The sequence below is a fragment of the Ornithodoros turicata genome, chromosome 2, assembly GCF_037126465.1.
Source record: "Ornithodoros turicata isolate Travis chromosome 2, ASM3712646v1, whole genome shotgun sequence".
NCBI lineage: Eukaryota > Metazoa > Arthropoda > Arachnida > Ixodida > Argasidae > Ornithodoros > Ornithodoros turicata.
Genome location: NC_088202.1, coordinates 37,418,631 through 37,427,627, shown reverse-complemented (window position 1 = coordinate 37,427,627; position 8,997 = coordinate 37,418,631). Strand labels below are relative to the sequence as shown.

The following is an 8,997-nucleotide window of genomic DNA, read 5'->3' as shown; positions in this document are numbered from 1 at the left end:
GCTAGCGAATGAGATTGGCAGCTCCCACTCCCTTTGTTTTGTGCCAAACAGGCTCCTATAGCACAATTGGAAGCGTCAGTGAAGAGCCAATATGGCTCCCATGGGTTGAGAGCGGGGTCGCTGAAGACAAGGCGGCTTTCAAGGTGACGAACGCGTGTTCAGCCTTCTGTGACCAAAATATCGAAGTATACCTTTGCGTAGTTCGGGATATACCCCCTGTAGCAGCACAACAAACCTAGCACACGCCACACGTCTTTCTTGGTTTCTGGAGGTTCTAAGTCGTTAATAGCCGAAAGATTAGCCGGATCACGAGCATGCTTATCCGAGTCAGTAATGTGCCTCAAATATTTAACAGAAGTCAGCGCGAACCTACAGCCTGCAATTCACCAAACACAGCGCGGACATGCTCTAAATGAAGCGACCACGTCAACGAAAAAATCGCTGTCGATGTAAGCCGTAGCATACTCACAATGTCAGCGTAACAAGGAATTGACCATACGCTGAAAAGTAGCAGCTGCAATCTCGAACCCAAAGGGCATGACCCGCCATGCGAATTGGCCCTCGTGAATAACAAAAGCACCTACCTGCGGTACCTGCGGTACCTGCAAGTAACCTGGACGGAGGTTTAACAGGGTAATAAACATGGCTCGCCTAACTTTTTAAAGAGCTCCTGAGGAAGGGCAATAGAAAACTCACGTCACACTCTTTAGTCACTTCATTCAGACAACGATAATCTACGCTCATGCGTATTCCTCAGTCTTTCTTCGCTACACAAAGTATAGCGTGAGCAAGCTCACTCTCTACAGAATACAGAAGCCCTTGGGCTAAAAGTTCATCTACCTGTTTGGAGACCTCACTTTTTCTGGGGTACGGTATCGATGGGGGCGTTTGTGTATTTGACCATCCTTCAACTTCATCCGGTGTTCTATTAATCTAGCGACCTTCGTCTAAGTGTGAAAGAGTGTTGAAAACTCGCGAAGTATTTTACAGACGTCATCCGTCTCTGTGACTGATAGATGATGCAGCTTAGCTAACAAGTAAACGTCACTTAATGCTTGTGAATCCTTAGCTGATAGAACATACGGTACTTCTCCAAACTCCTCCTCGCCCTCAAAGACGATGCCGACCTGCCCTAAGTGATAAGGCCGCACTTTATTAACATGAACTGTTCTGCCTTGGAGGCCGTGGCATCGTATCCGCCCAAAGTTATCAACGACATCTACACGGAGATCCTTTTGTCTTTGTCGTCTCTAGTTCAGTGTGTGGTTTCAGTGGATTCCGGGCCACGTTGGTATCTCGGGGAATGCCCTCGCCGATTCTGCGGCCAGGTGTGCTCGTGCAGCTGGGTCTGTCAGTTCTGTCCTGCTTACGCCGTCTGCCTGTCGGCTAGCCATCCACCGATAGTGCAGAAATAGCTCTCAGACCTTTTTTTCAAGACGCTGCCAGGACGAACCCTTTTCTGCGGTCGATTGACCCTACGATGATCCACACTCAGGTAGGCCGCTACCCCAGGGAGGAAGAGTCCTTGCTTCACAGGCCTCGATTGAATGAGGCGCGGACTCCACTGCTCCTCTTTAAGATATGCCATCTTTCGTCCCCCAACTGCCCCACCTGTCATGTTGAAGGAGACATCCCGCACTTGCTGCTCCACTGCACCAATAACCACCAACATCGTCTCCTACGGTCGTGCATCACTCTCCTGACGGTTTCGGACTTATTCCTAGCTACGCTGCTACCCTAATGAAAAACACCTCTCAGGCCTGACGTGTTAAGGGACCTCTCATGCTGTGGGGACCTCTCAGGCTGGAGGGACCTCTCACGCTGTGGGGACCTCTCAAGCTGGGGAGACCTCTCAGCCTGAGGGGACCTCTCAGGTTCGCGGCTTTCAGGGTGTTGGGACGGCACATGCACAGCATCTGAGACAAGATAGCAGTGCATTTGAGCGACCCACTTTATTTTTTTGGCTGCATTGCTTTCCTTAGATCGTTACATTTTTCACTCAGAAATTTTCTGATGCAACGTGATCTCGCCACGGCATCTTGCTCAGCGACACGGTCTTCACCCTGAGTTAGTTGATGGATGAAGACGTCTGAAAAGAACAAAAAAAAATTGTAGCAATGGAGTGGCAACTTGAGCTATCGTGACCTATCTTCAGTTTTATACGCATTCCCAATGGTTACGCATATATTATTATATGCACATATATCACAAATTGGGGAAAATTATGCACACCCTGTGTTCCGTCAATATCAAGCCATTCATGTATTATATGTATGACAGTAAATGCTTGCTAATTCGTACGAAATTTGATGCCAACTGCGTAATTCAAACTTCATGAGGGATAATTGACTGTCACTACCACAAAAAATTGCAGTACATTACCAGCTCTCATCAAGAGAGTCTTCCCACTCACTCCTTCTGAAAACAGGGATTTGCACGCAGCCTATATGGACATTACGTAGTTTATACGGCAAATTGTTAAGTTGTATAAGGGCCCAACGCTTTGCCACTACCTAGTCCTGTTCAATTAGTGCATGTGTGGCAGACGACAGCAACGTGACATTCAGAGCATAGAAATTTTGAGAAAAGTGGTATAACAGAAAACAGTAAAATTTATTCCCATCACAATACATGGCAAAGATTACAACTAACGTCGCAGTGCTTCCACCTTTTCGGGGCTCAAGCTGGGATATGCTTCTTTTTTCCCTTCTTGTTTCGCACGGTTTGACAGCGTGCCTGTCACTGACCGTTTCTTCAGGACGTCGGTAGCCCACACAAGTGCAGCCGCCTCTTTCACGAACCGGCTATTTACCTTTTGCGTAGATCACCTTTCCCATTTCGTTTTTGGGATTTGTACATTGTTGCCTATGTTGACCTGGTGAACACAAAGAATTTCTGATGAGGTCTACAGAAATTTTTAATACAACCACGAAAGCATTCACAAATAAGAAATGAGTGGGACTAAGCAGATGTACACAATTAACATGAAATCAAATTACTACACTTTTTTGGAAGTCTGACCAGCAAAATCTTCTCGTGGCCTTACTTAAAGTATTCGGAGTCCTTACCATTTCAACATTCTCCTGGCTGTTGAGGGTAATGCCTGTTTTGGGCAGGTTGGCTCCTGCAGGTTGTGGTTCCTGCACTGGGGAGGCAGCCAACTGCAGCTCGTCCCTCGACAAGGCGACCTGCACCTCTTCCTGTGCAGTGCTGTCGCCCACACAAAATGATGTCACCTCCTGGACTGGTTGGAGGAGGTTTCTTTCCAGCTCTTGCCATGAATTTGTTGACACTATCCATGACATGCCTCCTTCGTCATTTGTGCACTGTGGAGGTCGAGCCTCCTCCACAGCTTTTCCGGCACAGCGGTGGCACTGTAAGTGGAGCAAAAAACAAGTCACTTATGCATGCTGTGAGCAGCAACAATGTACAGAGAGCGACCAGCAACTGGGCATTGGTATTCAAAGCTCACCAATTTACAACTTCCCTGCTTTTACGACTTTCACAGCGAGTGCTTCTTGCAGCTGTGTGTTTAATAGCTGAACCCTACATAGCTGCTCTTTGAGTTCTGCTACCTCGTTGCACACTTTGTCATGAACATGCCGAGGTACAGTATCCTCAGCTGGTTCCAAGCTATCCATAATAGCCATCTGTCGCTCTTGGTTGATGGCCTTCAGGGTATCTTTGCTCTTCTTTTTGTGCGGGGTGAGAAAAAAAATGCTTCGTTGAACCCCTAGAGTACTGCCCTTTGAGTCAACAGTAATACAGCTTCGTGTCATGGAGTGGGAGCACCAACATCCTGGCTATACATTAGCGATTGTAATGGTGACAAATAAAATGTTTACGCGGTTAAAAGCATGAATTAATTTTAATTACAAGACTTTCATGCAGCAGTATGCACTTGTTCATTGTGCGTGCATTGCAACTTTTGCTCTCTAGTGTTTTTCGTAGATGTCGTCACCCTAATTCTGCATCATATGTTGGAGTGCTTTTTTTTTAGGTCATCTTGTGTGAATTTGTCTTCCATCCTATTTGACCCCTGCACCTGTTTCCGGTGCACTGTCCTTTGTGGCATCGCTACGTCTGCAAGTTGTCGCTGAATTCCTTTGAATATGTACTATTTTTTTCAGCTTCCTATTCCCCAAATATTTTTCCGCCCATACTTAGAATGTCTTAGAACATCTTGTTTCCTTATGTATGCAGAATGGCTTGTTCGCTGCAGCTGGACTTCGTGGTGCCGGTGCTCTAACTCTGAACCGTACTTTTGAGCCCGTTGTAAATAACCCTTTCCACTTATTCTATATTTCTTTTTTCTGGTGACCACAGCATATATGAATGTATACTTTGCAGTGTAATACTTGTTACCTGAAGAAGTGCAGGCTGCTGGACGAAAGTCTTGAAATTAAAATTAATTCCTGCTTCTAACTGGGTAAACTTTTATTTGTTACCCTTATTCTCGTAGGCTTGCCATTCTTCATCTCCCTTCTGCCTTGATACAACGATTGTAATGGGGAAGAATGTCACAATTATGCCAACTTTCAGCTAATGGTGCCTTGATATCAATGGGCAAACTGGCTACGAATACAGGACAACTTCTACCATTTGATATCCACAAAACTCATTCATTCGTGTCCTTTTGCCAGGCGGTTAAAATATCTCTCCGCCTCACCCTGCACTTGAGTTCATAAAGAACACACCTTTGGTTTTGTGGATCCGGAAGCTTCGTTCACAGTAGTTCCTAGCGGTAGCTGTCTCTTTCGACGACCGACTTGAAGGCCATCTTGAGTCTCTGTATAGCGGTGCGAAAGGACATAGTTATAACTGACAATAGTAGCTTTCGTCATAATTGACACAGCATAATGAACAATACATTTGTCGTGTATGTCTCGGCTGCTTACCAGATAACCGGATGATCTGCACCTCGTAATACCCGCCCTGCGTGCAATCGTCGCCACTCCAAAAAACTTCGTAAAGAATGTCCGGGTTGAAGTCATCAACGTCAGTCGCGCTGAAGTCCTTTATGTACGACGTGGGAACGACAGACGTGGCATCGTCAATTCGATATCGGATGAGCGCGAACATCTTCCGCCAGGTATGCAGGCAAAGAAAAACGAGTGACAGAATGGAAAAAAAAAGAAAAGTGACACACTATAAAAGTTTAGACGGAGCGAACCAAACACGTGCAAAGATGACAACACACGGCCGGCAAAAGGGGCGAGCGTTGTTCAATAGAAGCGCACCAACCGCACTACCGTATAATGAAATGTTGAACCATGTGTTCAAGCGATTCAGACAGGGTGATAGACTTCGTAGAAATATGCGATAAAGATTTATTATAATTCTAAGTGTATTCATTTGCAAAGAGTTGGTGTTGCGTGAATATATGATGCCCCGGTGACTAAGAAAAATGCACAAAATCCCGTTGTGAACAGCAGCGCTTTTCGGAGTCTTGGAGATGATGAATATTCAAAATAAGGAACCGCTAAAACAACATAAAACTGCCAGGATCAATAATGTGACATTTCCCATCGATTTGGCAAAGTCATGTTGTTTACACAAGTCCAAGCGATTCACCGCTATCGACATCACCGTTGTTGCAGTTTTTGCGCCACCGTTTTTTCTAGTTTTCTCTGTGTATGTGTAAACTCATCATGTCTGCAAACCAGCGGCGAACAAGAAAGCGGTATCTGGAACCGGGGGAGGAATATGTGGTCCCGAAGCAGACGCTTTCTGGACAGAGAAGGCTGGCTGCGATTTGTTCCACTGCACGTATCAGCAATGAAGCGCCTAGTGACCCACCCCTCCCTGAAGACATCGAGCCCGTAATTCCTAGCAGTGCAACAACTGGAATGATTTCAGACGACAGTGATGGGGACATCAGTGACCTACAGTCTTTGCCAGAAGACGACGATGACGGCGATATGAACGAGTTCGTTGCAGTAGCAAGGGATGACGGCGACGATTCACCCGCTCACGGTAGCGGCGGTACGGAGCAACAGCGAAGTCAAATACGTAGAATACGAGGACAATATGATGTGGGTGGAAGAAACGTACGGCAGATACAGCTTGTCAGGGCAACGCACGACGCAAGCTCAAGCACTCTTGTTAATTCTCGCATATGTTGTTTCGGCTGGGCTATCCTGGGAGCAAGTCGATGGGCTTTTGCGGCTCATCAATGCCTTGTTTGGTGAAATTGTTGCACCAAAGTCAAAGTACCTTTTCATGAAGTTCTGGAAGCGCACACGGAGCGAGATGGTTAATTTCTACTTTTTCTGCAAGGAATGCCACGAGATACTGATGGTACAGAAAATGCACTATAAAGACGTGGAAACAAAGTGTGATCGCTGCAAGCTTTCTTCATCCACCACGACTCTTATTTCGGACGAATCATTTTTCATTACATTTAATTTGGAGATGCAGCTGAGGGCGCAGGTGAATCATTTTAACAGAGCCCTACAAGAAAACCTTTGAAAGATTGCACGTCGCTCTGTGGCTGATATTTTGACTGATCTGTCAGATGGTAGCCTCATCACGGAAGCACGAAAGAAGTTTTGCTCTAGTTTGTATGACATCACTGTGAGTTTCAGCACGGAGGATCCACAAAATTTAAGTCTGCTGTGACGACCATGTGGCCCATTCACATCATGCTCAATGAACTTCCTGTTGTTCACCGCGTTAGAACCTACTTTTATGTGGGCTCTGGTTCGGAAAACACAAACCAAAGATGTTCATGTTCCACAGTGAATTTGTGAACCGACTATTGGCTACAGGGCCAATCATGTGGAAGTGCTTCAGGACTGGACAGACACCTCCTCTATGGTACATGCAGTATGCTGTATTGCTGACGCTCCGGCTAGGGCAACTGCACTCAGTAGGAAACAGTTCAACGGCTACTTTGGTTGTCCATGGTGCTACCAGAAGGGCACGCTTGTAAACGGTATGTAGTCATTTGCTTTATTAAAACTTATAATCATAGGACAGTGACTGCATGTAGAGGACATGCCATAAATCTTGTTTTTGGCCAGATAACTAGGCAATAAAACTCGTAATGATTTCAACAACTGCCGATGAGGACTACCCATGAATTGTTGGAGGGTATCTATAGAGCTCATTGCAGTGGGACCAGTGCACATTACATGTGAGGACCTTCACTGTGGCACATGTCCCCAAGATGTTCTGATACTCATTTTAGCACACACAAATTGTCTGCAAAAGCACACACTTTTGCCTTTACATGTGCCCATGGATCACATAACTAAAAGCATTCCTTGCGTGTTTTGCAACCATAGGTGGTTTCCCCGTCACATTGCACATGCGGAGATGTTTAGCATGCACTCAAGTAAGCAGGATTACTTGTTTTGATCCATTTCGTGTTGCCATTGTCGCTAATGTGTGGTCACCAATGTTTCTGACTCTGCAATCTCTTCCAGGTGTGCTGAAGTATCCGTTCTCAGAGACTGAGCTAGAGAGGACACATCTTGGTGTACTACACGACATGAGGGCAGCAACAAGAAGTAGTGAAACAGTGCGCGGCCTTTCCGGGGCCACTCCAATTGCAAGAATTGGACCTCATGTGGAGTGTCGTCCCACATTATATGCACTGTGTTCTAGAAGGCGTGGTGAAGCAACTAACTGAGGCTTGGATGTCTTGTACAGGGTCACCGTACTATATCGGAGCACTCATCAGTGTTATTGATGACAGGCTAACGAGGATAACACCATCAGTCTTATTTTCACGTTGCCCGAGAGGGTTAAAAGAAAGAGCACTGTGGAAGGCCAAAGAATGGAGTTACTGGCTACTTTACTATTCCTTGCCATGTCTCTATGGCATTCTTCCCCGACAGTACCTCGCTCACATGTCGCTCCTTTCTGAAAATATTTTTCTTCTGCTAAAAAAAAAGGATACAGCGGAACGACATAGTAGCCTCTGAAAACCTCCTTCGGTGCTTCTTGCGACAGGTGTCTAGCCTGTACGGTGAGGGTGCGGTAACATCAAACATGCATCTCCTCAAACTTGGGCCTCTGTGGGCTACATCAATGTTCCCTTTTGAGGGTGCAAATGGAACACTTCTACAGCTCATTACAGCACACAAGAAGGCGCCATTGCAAATTGCTGAGAGGTAGGTTATGCGGCAGAGCCTTGTCTTCACAGCAGGAATTTCAGCACTTCCACATCACATGGAGATGGCCTTCATGAGCTTCATGAAGAGGGCAACCAGTCACAGAGAAGGCACATTGGGTTCACCCCAGCAGGGAAGGTTCTCAGCTGCCGAGGAAGCTGCATTGGATGCATATTTTTCTCATGCGGTTGCACTTCAGGAGTTCCACAGGGTCAGTGTTCATGGAGTGGACATTCACTGTGGCGCATACAAACGGTGCAAGAGGACGTGTATACGTTATATAAAGGTGACGGACGGTACATATTGTGAGGTGTTATGGATTGTCCGGCCTGTTGAACGGGAAAGAGTGTTCTTTCTGTGCAGAAAACTAATCAAGGAACACTGTCTGTGCAGCACAAGTTACATCCACAAGTGCATCGTCTCTCCAACTGGAGAGAACCTCGGGGTCTACCCTACCAGCGACTTTGAAGGAATCTGTGTCTGTGTCAAGGTTCTTCAACAACTGTATCTATGTGAAATGCCGAACTATTACGAAAGGGAGTAATGTTATCTTATAAACAGTACTACCTTCTCAGTTCTGTTCGTTATTAGCATGCAAGTTCTGTCTCTTGCTGAGTACTGTAGCAGAATAAATTATCCTAGTAACAGTTACAGAAATGAGAGTCATGGTTTCTTCACAGTACGTCAAGCACCTTGCATATATTTGGGAAAATGCAAAGTGATGGCATCTTTCTTGAGAGTGGCATCGGCTTTCAGCTCAATCACTTTCAGCTCAATGGTTTGGAAGCAACGCGAGTAAAAACCACGGTCCTTCTGCACGGGTCGGAACTCAACTTGTTAACGACTGTTAATGGTATCTGTGGATGATAGGGTAATT

At 45.9% G+C, this 8,997-nt stretch overlaps 1 pseudogene; it reads left to right on the top strand.

Annotated features, from left to right (window-relative positions):
* The first annotated feature begins 7,495 nt into the window (after positions 1-7,495).
* Positions 7,496-8,664, top strand: LOC135384538 (uncharacterized; annotated as a pseudogene).
* The last annotated feature ends 333 nt before the right edge of the window (positions 8,665-8,997 follow it).